Below are 13,127 nucleotides of genomic sequence, written 5' to 3' on the forward strand. Positions count from 1 at the left end.
CATTCATTTCTTAAGTACGTCAAGTATATTACTGGTTGTTCAGTAATGGTGGAAGAGGGACAGGAGTAATGTGAAATTGCAGCTGCACGGGGCCCAGATCACCCTGTGCTGCTATGATTCATCTTCACTATCAGCTTGGGACAAACCACAACACGAAAATCTTCCTAATCTTCCTTACCTCCCCACAATAAATCAGTCTAGGGTTCAACCATACCCTAGAATTATGACAATTTATAAAAGGAGCATTTAAGTCTGGCAAGAATGTTACTTGAAATGCTCCAGAAAAATAAATTAATAAAACTACTGTGTCAGCAAACAACAAGAAATCTTCCCTATTTACAATAAATGTGGCTTTTCAGAAATATCATAACTAATAGAAAAAGTGGGAAAATGAATTTTTTTGTAAACACATGCACATCATGGATGACAATAAGTACATCCTTTAACACAGAAATAGTAGACTTAAATACATTTATTTTGACTGCATTAAAGATTGAAAATTAAAGATAGAATGCTGACTTTATGACCAAATCATCCATGGGCATAAAGCCAACCAGAATTCAATTGATACAGAAGTATCTTAGGTAACATTAAGCTGTGTCTCTCCAAATGTCTTAGGAATAGCCCAATTTGGGCAAATCCCAATTTTTTAGGTTTCTTTTTCTTTTTAAATTACTATCTAAGTCAGGGCTTCCCCCCCCACACACACTTGCTGAATGAAAAGTATAGCTAAACCACCATATTTTAAAATAAAGATGTCAATTTAAAACATTTCTCATAACATATTTAAAGGGAGAAAACCCTGGATTTTTAGAAAACCTCTGATACTCTTAATGGGAAAAGAATGGAAAATATGTATGAGGGGCAAAAGGAACAGAAAGTAAGAAAAAATGCTTTCATGGTATTTCTGCTTCATTTCTACTGTTTTTGAAGAAAATACAAAGTAAGATGTTGTGGTGAGATGTTTTTTCAGTAGCACTGGTCTCACTGGAAACAGGAGGCTTACAGTCACTGAGGAAGACTATGGAATGGTGACCCTTTTGGTCAGGTCAGCTCTGGCTTGCTAACCACAGAGACAAAAGGAATAAGCTAGTTTTTTGTTGGCTGTCCATACATTACCTGCACAAAGCTTTACACTAACGGAATATAACACTTTTCCACTTTCTAGTCTTAAAAGACTAATATTTAAATGAAAGTATATACTCCAGAATATACCTAACAGACAGTTCTGCTTTAGTGGACATACCCATGTAAAAAGAGGGCATCTGCAGGAACAACTATACTCAGTACTGGTGAGGCCTCACCTCAAGTACTGCATTCAGTTCTGTGCCACTCACTTTAAAAAGGACAATGAGGTGCTGGAGTGTGTCCAGAAAAAGGCAACAGGGCTTGTGCAGGTCTACGAAATGTGTCTTAGCAGGAATAGCTGAGGGAGTTGGGTTTGTTTAATCTCAAGAAGAGGATGCTCAGAGGGGACCTCATTGCTCTCTACAAGTACCTGAAAGGAGGGCATAGCGAGGTGGGGGCCAGTCTCTTCTGCTCTGTAGTGACAGGACCAGAGGAACTGGTCTAAAGTTGAGACGCGGAGATTCACATTAGATACTAGAATAAAAAAATTCCCTGTTAGAGTTGTCAGGCATTGGAATAGGTTGCCCAGGGAGGTGGTGGAGTCACGATCCCTGGAGGTGTTTAAGAGGCATCTGGATCTGGCACTGGATGATCTGGTTTGGTAGTTTACGGTTTGCAGTGGAAGTGCTGAATGAGTGGGATTGGATTATCTTGAATGTCTCTTCCAACCTTGAGGATTCTATTCTAAGAAAATGCTGTCCTGGCATGGAAGGTAATAACTACTTATTACTTAGAGAACAGAGAGAACAAAACTTAAAAATTTGAGAACACACCACAAATGTAATTATTTTAATTATGGTTCACATGTCTAGTCAGATATCCTAAATGTAGCCATTGTTAGAATATTGCAAAAGGCACTTAAAAGAACTAAATAAACTATAGAAATCATGGGGAAAACATTTTTAGGACCAGTCAGCTGAGTAATAAGGCCATGTTAAAGCAAATTAATTTTATAATGCTTAATAACTGGTTGAAGAGATCAAAACTAGCAAACATCCAATCACTACTCTACATCTTTATATGATTATTTCTAACCTATAGCCACATTTTCGATAGATAAACAGAACACCCGCCCCCCCCCCCCCCCCATGATACTTGTAGAAAAATCCACAAAATAAAACCAGTTTTAAATCCTCCTTAAAAAAGGGGTGGAAGTGGGGAGAAAAAGCAAACAGTTTGAGAAAGACATTGACAATCTTCTTTCAACTCCCTGCTGGATAATATGAGCATATCACCAATAGGTGTGGGACCTAAAATTGTTGAAAGTGAATAAAATTTGACCCACCATCTGTTTTTCTTAAAAACAGACAATTAGTGATTTAATTGACTTGGCACATTATATATTACAGTACATATGTCACACTAGATGAAATGATTTGGTTTATACAGAGTTGTAGAAAAGGTGCCTTGAAGCTTTTGGATTATTCTTATTTCTTGGTGGTAATATTTAGAGACACTTTTTTACTTTGAGAAAAAACTATGCCCAAGGCTTAAATTCTGTCATGTGCAGCTTTTAGTCTTTTTAAATGCAATGCTAAAGTAGCAAATAATGCACCATACAGCTATGCCAAATGTTATTTATTACACTGTGTCTGTGCTTTCATTTTATGAAGCCTGAGGCTGGACTGTCACATTACAGGTGTCCTTTAGGTTGAAATAAAAAGTTAGCAGTAGTAATCATCATGTTAACTGAATACATAGTATCTTCCTACTGTCCAAGTATAAGACATTTTCCCATACACATTTCCAAGTACACTAACACAACGGACATTTTCAAGATTATTTTCAATTTAATTTATCTATTTCTTGCTATACATTTAAGTGGTTAAGCATATGGAGAAAAAGAACCCATGTGAGGAGAAAATAATATTAGCACAGTACACTTGAATAAACAAATTGCAACACAGTATCTTTAGATAGCCATAGCTCTCAATGGTTTCTATCATCAGATATAAAGGTATTTTTTTACTTAAATATAATCTACAAATGTCACATAGAAAGCAACCAGAACACTTATGCTCTAGGGGTTTTTTTCATACTTCTTACAGTTAAGCTTGTTATAAGATTTATTATTGCAGCTATGTGCATAACCTACAGCTATTATATTTATATCTGTTTTGATAAATTGCAAGATAGCAGTCTAAAAAATGCAAGGGTATATGTAATAAATAATAAATTTGTGACAGCCTCTAGGTCTTACCAACAAGAAAGTGACTGTATTCACCAGCGCACTCCATTTTTGTCACTCACAGTTAAGGCCATCACAATTTTTTCCCCCTCAATTTAGCCAAAATTTTAAACTGAAAGCTCCTTTTAATTTTTTTCCTTCATTACTACTGCAGTGTTACTCCAAAAAAAAACTTTACCTTTTTTATATAATTCACTATTTTTCAGATAGTCAAGCACAATATCTTTCCCCTTTTGAAACTCCTAGTTCTTAATGCAACCATTTCCTCTATGCACCTACATGCATTTACTGTAAATCTGGTCTACAAAACCAGCAATTTCTTTAATTATAGTGACCTCTACCGCTTGTCTGGCTTTTCCCTTACCCCTAACTCATCATATGTAAGATTTTGATTACTTTTTTTATTCCCTCAGACTGAAGAAATAATGGATTTAACATCATTTTTCTCCACAGAACTAATTCAGACAACTATATATTTCACAGTTTTTAATATATAGCTATTATATATGGAAAAAAAAAATTATATGTGATCTATTTACTAGCATCACATAGGCAATAGCCTGGGGAGAACTCTGGATTCTGGAGGCCAAGTCTAGAAAGCAATTAAAGTTTCTTTCCAAGAAAGTTACATAGTGTGGTTCCTACCCCACTAATTGGCCACAAGTGTTGCAATGACCTGTCATGGCAGGGTTCAGTGCTTGGCTGGGCTTGCCTTGGCCAGAGCTGCTTTTAACTGGTTTGAGCCAAAACAGCAGTTGTTTGGTAATGGTGTGACCTATTACTTGTCCTGTCTGAGCTTTTGTGCCAGTCACGTGCTGTGAAGCTCTGACTAATGGGGGTAGACACTGTATAATATTCAACAGCCTGTGGTGGTTGTGGAAATGAGGGTGCAAGGTGGGGGAGTGTATTCTGCAAATTCAAAACAGTAAATGGGAATCCTAAAAGAAAAATAAAACAAACAAAACAAAATAACACAAAAAACCCAACCACAAACAAGCTGGCTGTTTGAAGAAGTATGTAAGGATAACTACCTAAGGAGACCCAAAGGAGAAGGGAATCCCACTAGGATCATCATACTCCTCCAAGCATTGAACTCAGGATGCTGATAAATTGTAGTACATTCCTCCCCACTGCCCTCTGCAAGTGGAAGGCAAACATTAATGTTAGGACACAAGAAAACACTGGAAAGGCTTAACTTAAAGGAACTTAACTCCAGGGAAAAGGAGCAGATACTAGGAAGGTTATGTGCCATCTTATGTGTATTGTTAATAAGGTTCCTATGTGTTAATTAGACAATCTGAATGCTAGACTTAAAATGTGAATTAGACAAAGAAGAAATCCTTAGTTCTTTTTGTGTTCCCTTTTGCTTATGCTTAGACTGAATTTATCACTCCACTGAAGTGCGAGTTGCTCTTCTATCCCTTCCTGTGCTGTCTGGATGACACAGCTCTCATCATCTTAGTTTCTTCAGATCACCTCTCTGAAATACCTCTTCAAAAAAGAAGAATTTCAAGCCCCACTTTTTGAATTCAAAGATGATTTTAGAGACAAGATGTTCACAATTTCACCAAGCAAAAATTTTTGAAGTTCCTTTTTAAAATTTGGAATAATATCAGTTTGTTTCCCTATTTCCAAGAGTTCAGTTGAGTTTTAAATAACATCATCAACAGATCCTCTAATTTCCATTGTTATTAAATGCCTACTAAAAATCACCTTCTAAGGCTGACTTGTGAACTCATTTGTTTCATGTCATCTAATTAATTTCATCAGGTTAACTTCTGTATTTGTTCACTAATTTACATTAATACTCAGAGAAAGTTGTCATAATATCTCTTTAATTACCATTTAATTAAAATATTGGTCATGACACCTATTTAGTAAAGTTAATTTTCTTCTCAAATTGGTCTCTGTAACAATCCAAACAGTTCAAATGAAAAGTTTGAAGTGACTAACAAAAGCAATAATCAAGATTTGTTAGTTTAGAGGCACATGCTCGTATCTCTACATTTTTCCAAATAATTTAAAATGCAGATTTCATTGATCTTATACCCTGTGGTTTTATATGTTTTTCCATATTTGTTAATCATTAAAAAAACCCCAAACCCCTTACCATCTCCAGATACAGTTAAAAGGAAAAAAACCTATAATCTGCAGAAATTAAAACAAAGACCTTAAATGCCTTTCTGCATCGCTGAAGTTTCTTGAAACAATTTCAAATTTCCAAGACACGTTAATTTCAAGTGGTTCTCTCCTAAGCCCCAGTTTAAAGTAGTTCAAAACAGTGTCCCAAGACTCAGTCTAGCTCAGTAGTCAGCTGTGGTCTTCTTTCATTAGCTGTCTCCATCACCTGTCAATCAGCATTGATAAAGTTCACCACACAATTAGAACTTCATTCAGTTTTACTTTCATGATGTAGCTGTACTTTCATGTAGGTCAAATAATTGAAATTGCACATACATGTAATTCTTCTAGATTATTCAAACATGTCTGTGTGTGCTTTTTTTTTTTTTTTTTTTTTACATTGAATAGTGTTCCCACTTGAGGGAGTGTAATTTTTTTTTCCATGATAAAGGAAAAATACAGAACTTGGGTTGTTACAGACCATAAAGGAACAGGTATTTTCCTGGTAGTTCTCAATGTGACAAAACTAAACCACAGAAAAGACACTGGATTGATATAAAACATTTTTTTTGTCAGTCTTATGGCAAGTAATTTAGAACAAGAAAAAACTTAATTTATAGATTAATGACATAAAAAAAGGTGCAAGTTTATATTTCAAAATCCATCATTTTTTTCCTGCTTAAAAAAGGAAAAAATATTTGTTTCCCAGATTATTTCCAGAATTACAGAGTATATAAATGTTGACAATTCTATTGTAACTTGAGGTGTTTTGTGATACCTAAAGTTAGAAACAGAGTAATAGAAGGAAGTTATCATGGAGAGCATAGGGAAAAAGTTTTTTACCCTCTCATTACTTTCTTCCCCCACCTAATAAAGCAAGAAATATGTCTCTTGCATTTTGTTTTATTTTTCATATCAGAATCATAGATTCTCAGAAATATTCAGGTTGGAAGGGACCTCTGGAGATTATCTATTCCAACCCACCTGCTCAACAAGGTCACTTAGAGTAGTTTGTACAGGACCATGTCTGGTCAAGTTTTGAATGATCTCCAAGAATGAGTACTCTGCAACCTCTCTGGACAATCTGTCCCAGTTCTTAGCCATCCTCACAGTAAAAGAGTGTTTTCTTACATCCAAATGGAATTTAGTATATTTTAATGTGTGTCAATTGCTTCTTCTGGGTGCTGCTGAGAAGAGTCTGACTCCATCTTCTTCATTCATTCCTATCAGGTACTTATATACATAAGATGCTCCTATGCATTCTGCTGTCTTGTCTGAATACCTCCAGTGATCTCACTCCCTTCTCATATGAAAGCTGTTCCAGCACATTCCTCATCTTTATGACCCTGTGACTTGCTCCACTAAGTCAATACATTTCTTGTACTGGGTAGCTTAGAGCAAGTAACAGAAAGTTACAGAATTCCTTCCTATTGCAGGTGTAAAAGTTCAAAAATGGGATAACATTAGGCAGGTTTTGGATGGCCAGAGAAGGATTCAACTGGTGTTGTATACACAAGTAAACAGAGATATATTATTCATATGGGTGTATTTCATTAATTGTTTTCATCAGAGGATGTGATATTATTATTATTATTAATATTGATAATTCACTCATTTGTTCTCTACTTCTCACAAATGGCCTGTCTATTTAAAGGATGTGTCATAATTAACATGAAAAAATACTTTTTAGAATTATTATGGCTGGTAATATCAAATTCAGACGTTATCATAGTCTCAGTCTAGTAATGTAAGTTTTGGAATCTGTAAGTGCAGAAACTTAAACTTAGAGATTCTAGAAAATAAAATTATTTCTGAATATTTACTGTATTTTTAGAGTTAATGGGACCAAAGACTGCATCAGAAGCACTAAATTCCACAGCATGTTGTCTGAAAACCGTTACATTTGCCTAGTCATATAATCTTCAAGCTTCCTAGGGTTACTTTTCTACCCACTTTCTCAGGTGTTCAATCAGACTTCATGAATATTCCTGAAGCTACAAGGAATTTCAGATCAGGTACTCTCATCTTGTGTTACTTCAGCTTAGCAGTTCACTTTTTGCATGATTTGCAAGCGTATTAATATGCAAAATATTTCAGCCTAGAGGAAGGGGAGAGAAAAAAAAAGAAAAGAAAAGGAGAGGAGAATGAGATGGAAGGAGAGAGGGAGAAGGACTGGGAGAGAAGGGAGAATAAATGAGAGAAGAAAGTGGGCCTGGCAAACAGATCTTTTTGCATAAATGGAATGACTTTTCTACGGTATCTGGAGAATCCATTCATTGCAAATGAGAAAAGACATCACCAGACATTAAAACACAGGAATGTAATAACAATAATAATGATAACAACAACAAATGTATTTTAAGCTTAGAGAAAATAGAGACTCAGTGTTCAGACACCTTAGCACCACCTTGGAGCCCTGGCTAGTCAGTACAGTATTTTGTTTTCCAATAACATTGAATCTTTCAGCATTTTGCACATGCTGCTAGTGGTTAAATAAAAAACAATAAGAAGCTAAAGCTAAAGGCAAAGATAGATACCACCCTCTTTTTTTTTTACAAAAAAAAAAAAAAGCCTAGATTTAGAATTCAAGGATAAAGGTGATTGTCTATTTTTTGATGTGACAAGACAGAAACAAAAACATCCTCTTGAGATTAGAGATTGGATTTTTATCTTAGTTTTAAGGAATGCAAATTCACACTACACATCTCACATTAATAACAGATTTGCACCATGGGGATCAACAATGTGTTATTCTAGCATATTCCATATGTCATTAAATATTTTATGTATAGATATACACCACACAGGACTGAAAGAAAGGGGACAGAAAAAAAAGCATGATTATGGATTTTGAATTGAAAAATGCAAAATTTATTTCTATTCCATTTCTTACTTTAAATACAATGATGAAATGGCACATTCAATAAATATTTCAGATAACCAACATATATTATCAGCATAAATAAGCTTTTTTTTTAAGCTAAAACTCTCTTTGTATAGTTTTTTGCATAATTTTCAATTTAAAAATATTAAAATTTAAAAAAACTATAAAAGCAAAAAAAAAGGCACATCAAGCAGAAATTCACATAATGTTCCCTGTGACAAAGAAACTAGCTTTTAGTAAACTGTTGCTTCAGCACCAGCAAAATATGATGATTAGTCAATCATACCAAAAGATTGGCAATTACAGTGAAAGTACAGGCTCATCAGGTCATAAAAATAATCAGTGAATTTAATGCAAAGTAATTTAATGGTTAGTGCATTATCTGCACACCATCTTTGGAAGTAAGCATCATCATATAGTAAGCTGGAGTAACAGTTTTGCCTGGGGTAAGTGTTAGTTTCCTTCACAGACTCTCATGGTTCTGTTTTGGATTTGCAATGAAAATAGCATGGATAAAATACTGATGTTTCACCTATTGCTGATCAGTGCTTGCAAATGCATTTTGATTGCACTTGCAAGTTTTACCTTGATTGCTGATTAAGGCCCTTGCTGTTCCTCACCACCCTATCAGTGAGGAGGCTGGGGTAGCACAAGCAGGAGAGGACACAGCCAGGACAGCTGATCCCAACTGACCCAAGGGATAGCCCATGCCGTTTGATGTCATGCTCAGCAATAAGAGAAGGAGGGAGCAGGGACTTCCAGACCTATCCAGACCTATAGAGTTTGCATTCCCAAGTAACCATTATGCATAATGTTGCCCTGCTTTTCTGGAAGTAGCTAAACATCTGCCTGACAATGAGAAATGGAAAATGAGTGCCTTGCTTTGTTTTGCTTCTATGTCCAGCTTTTGATTTACCTATTAAACTCTATCTCAGTCCATGAGTTATCTCACTTTTTCCCTTTTTATTCTCTCCCCCATCCTGCTGCAAGGGGTGTGAGCACGTGGCCATGTGGGATTTAGCTGCCTGTTGGGGTTAACTGCAACAGTCAGGCAAATCTAAAGCATTATAGCTTATAGGCATTTTCTCTGGAAATATGTTACAGAAAATGCCAACCAACAGCAAACTGAAATAATAAGCCAGCAATAAATGCAAGATACAGTCTGCTCTAATACAGTATAATTAACAGAAGTTTCTCAGAACATGAAAATACATGATGAAAAGGCCCACTGATGTAGTTGTTTTCTAGCATAATAGCACTCACAGAAATTAAGTATTGACTTGGAGGAAAAAGAAGGGAAAAAAAGAATATTCTCAGGGCATATGCTTGGCAATATGGAAAACTCAGCAGTCTAAGTTAGAGAAGTGCAACATCTTAATTTATTATTCCTTTGAGTGTTTCATCTGGAAACATTTTTAAAAACCTCTATACATACACACTCTTTAAATTTAAGTTCTGACTGTATTTTAAATATAGTGTTGACCTGCTAAAAGCTACCCAACATACTGAAATATACAAAACAAAACAACTAGCGCCACTCTTCATCCAACCAAGTAAGATACATTTTTAGCCCTCTGTTTCATGCAATGCCAACAGATGAAGAAATTAAGCAACCACTATGCCATGATGTTACTTCAGTAGACAAACAGATGGAAATCTTACTGCTGTCACCCTTTCACAGGCTGATGTAGCAGGAAATGAATCTTAGTGTTTTGAACGCAGACAGCTCCAGAGACTGCCACACACAGACCTTCACCACTGCAAGAAAATTGATGCAGTGCAGCCAGGAGGGGGCCTCCATCAACTCAAATTCAAGTGTAGTAAATGAGACTATCAGGCATGGCAAATTCTCAGTGTTGTAAAATGTGTGGAGAAAAGAGACAGGTTTGAAGTCAGGAATCACAGCCAGTTGGTGGAGAACACAAAAATTATGTACTGTAAATAATGAGGTAGATTCACTCAGAGATAAGAAAGATACTAAGTATGGACATAGAACTCTATATTCCTGCCACTTTTTAGAGATCTTCAGATCAAGATACCCTACCTGCTATTCTATCATGTTGGGCGTTTAAATTCTACCCTTTTCCCAGGAGAATCTTCCAAAAGCATGAATCTCTTTATTATTTGTCTATATGTTTTTGCTTTCAGTTATAGAGATAAAGTTCAAAAAGTCCTTTTAAGAAAATTTTAACTTAAACAAGTTGTTTTGAGTATATTTTTTGCCCTGAAATCAAAGATAAATAGCCAGTCTCTTGCAACATATATGCTTAATGCATAAGACAACAAAATCGATTGCATTAAATACACACTGAAATACTGCAGAGGACAAATCAGAGTAACAGCCATTTAGCCCAGTGTCCTGGTTTAAGCCGTAGCTAATACTTAGGGACATAGCAAAAGATGACCTTTCCACATGTAATGTATTCATATTGCCCAGCAGACTAAGGTCAGAGCAGTGAAAATCCTTCTGCTTCTTTATGGATAACACTATCACAAAAGGTTGGATTGCTAAATGCTTTTAATTAAATATTGTAAAGCGGAAAGAATGACCTACAATTTTATTGAACAAAATTAAAAAGTGACTCGTAGGAGTCACCTTCAAATAAAAACTTGTCTGATCAGCTCTCCACTGACAAGAGGGGTGTTGAAGAAAAGGATCATAAGTCATATGCCACCTTCCTTTTAACCAAACAAAACAGTTAAGTAGAATTATGAATATTAAATTGACTTGTTGAAGACAAATAACCTCATTTTTAAATCAACTTGGAGAATATAATATTAAAGAGCACTAACATGTGGAGAATCAGAATAGTTAGGGTAGGAGGAGACCTCTGACAATGGCCTAGTCCAACCTGAGATCATCTAGTCCAATAGTCAAATCAGATTCAAAGCTCAATATTCAAAAAGAAGCAATAAGTACGAGTAAATAAATATTTTGGGAAATAGATAGGCAAAATGGAGAAAAAGCATACAATTTCATTTTCTAAGAACTTGGTTTTAGACTGAAGACCTATTTTCACCAATTTGGGAAAATTAACAGAAAAGTGGAAGTTTCTCAATAGAAAAAATATACACCTCTCAGAAATTATTTTAAAAGGCATCCAAAAAACCACACACTCAAATACATTCTGAATCAACTGCTTTTAGAGACACAGTTTATTATTAGTTTTAAATGACTTGAGACCAATATATTTGCTTTGAAAAATTAAAGTTACAAGAAATACTGATAAAAATTTATTGAAAAGCTAAATTCCAATGGCTGCACACAATGTTATAATTCTTTAACTCTCTACTACATGAAATTTTTAAGACCTTCTTTATAATGTAACCTGCATAGCCTTTTAAGTACTCAGAAATATCATGTAAGGTGTTATGAAAGATCAAATCTGATGCAACACTGATTTCTATTTGTCCCTATAAATTTTATGAATTAAGTGTATAATTTTGAATATCTAAAAATTACAAATTGCATATTAACATTTGACTATTTGTTGGATTAAAAGGATATTTGTGTGTGTTTAAATACACATGTACACAAAAAATTGCATGCAGTCTCTTGACTAAGGGTAGAAAATGGCTAGTGTAGCAGCAGTAGTCTTTTTGCTCAAATCCAAATGCAAAACTTATATCCTGATAAAGATAGGAAATTCCTTGTTTCAGCAGTACAACTAACATGAACTTTCTAATAATGAAGATAAACTATTGAAGATTGAAGTGTTAAAAAAAACTAGCTGGAAGAAATTAGTAATTTAAAGGTAGTATCCCAACAACAACAACAACAAAACAAACAAGCAAAAAAGAACAACAGCAACAACAACGAAACCAAACAAACAAACAGAAAACCTCTTCTGACGTTATGGATCAAAGTTTTGGATGAACTTGGTTTCCAGGAACAACACATGATCATTTGTAAACAGCCCCCTCATAAGCCCCCAAAACTACCAACAACTAATAATCAAAAAGCATAGGTACTCCATCAGAAAGAAGAACAAAAATTTCCAATTTGCCTAGCTGTAATTTTTCTGTACCCATGATTCTATGGAAAGAACTTGGGTTGTGACCCAAAGTGCAGGTCAAAAGGTTTAAGAAATGTCCATTTTCTTAAGGTGATTTTAGTACTGTAGGACAGAGATGAAAATACAATTTCTATTTTCAGAAAGCATTCCAAAGGACATCTGAAAAGTACAGACATGTACACCTGAGATGTAACAAGACTGTAGAAATTATAATTAAGCTTAAATTCATCTGACACATGGATAAAAATGACATCCACAAAAGCAGCATGGCTTTTTTAAAGCAAAGTCCTGCATCATAAGTTTACCAATGCTTTCCAGCAAGATTAGCTGGCATCGAGATGAGAGAAATCCAGTTTAGATATTGTCCTGGGTTGCAGTGTATTCTATTACCATCCCCATCAGCCGTTGAAATCAGGTGGGGCAGTGTTTCCTTGCCTCCTCCCCCCAGACTATCTTTCTGTTAATTGCCCATCATTGTCCTGCCGCCTGACTCAGAGATAACTCCCTCCGAACTATCTTCTGTTAATGAGCCTAATCAACACTTTGCCTCATGACTCATCACCCCATTGTGAGATGCTCCACCCAGAGGGAGGAACCAAGCATCCCATCGTGGATATAATCTGAGGCTGAACACCAGAGACACTGGCTTCCCACTGGATTTCCAGAGGACAGGAGCTACACAGCCATCACTGGACTTCCTGAGGAAGAGCAGACTGTTTTACTACAGGATCACTGCTTCAGAGGACTGCAGCCACCATTCTACCAGACTGCTACCACCACCCTGCCTAAC

The 13,127-nt window shown here is 35.5% G+C and overlaps 1 protein-coding gene across 3 annotated transcripts in view; it reads right to left on the reverse strand.

The window, feature by feature from the left end:
* Positions 1–13,127, reverse strand: part of CSMD3 (CUB and Sushi multiple domains 3) — a 613,513-nt gene that overhangs the window by 285,789 nt on the left and 314,597 nt on the right. The window lies entirely within an intron of this gene.

Source organism: Corvus cornix, chromosome 2, assembly GCF_000738735.6.
Source record: "Corvus cornix cornix isolate S_Up_H32 chromosome 2, ASM73873v5, whole genome shotgun sequence".
Taxonomy (NCBI): domain Eukaryota; kingdom Metazoa; phylum Chordata; class Aves; order Passeriformes; family Corvidae; genus Corvus; species Corvus cornix.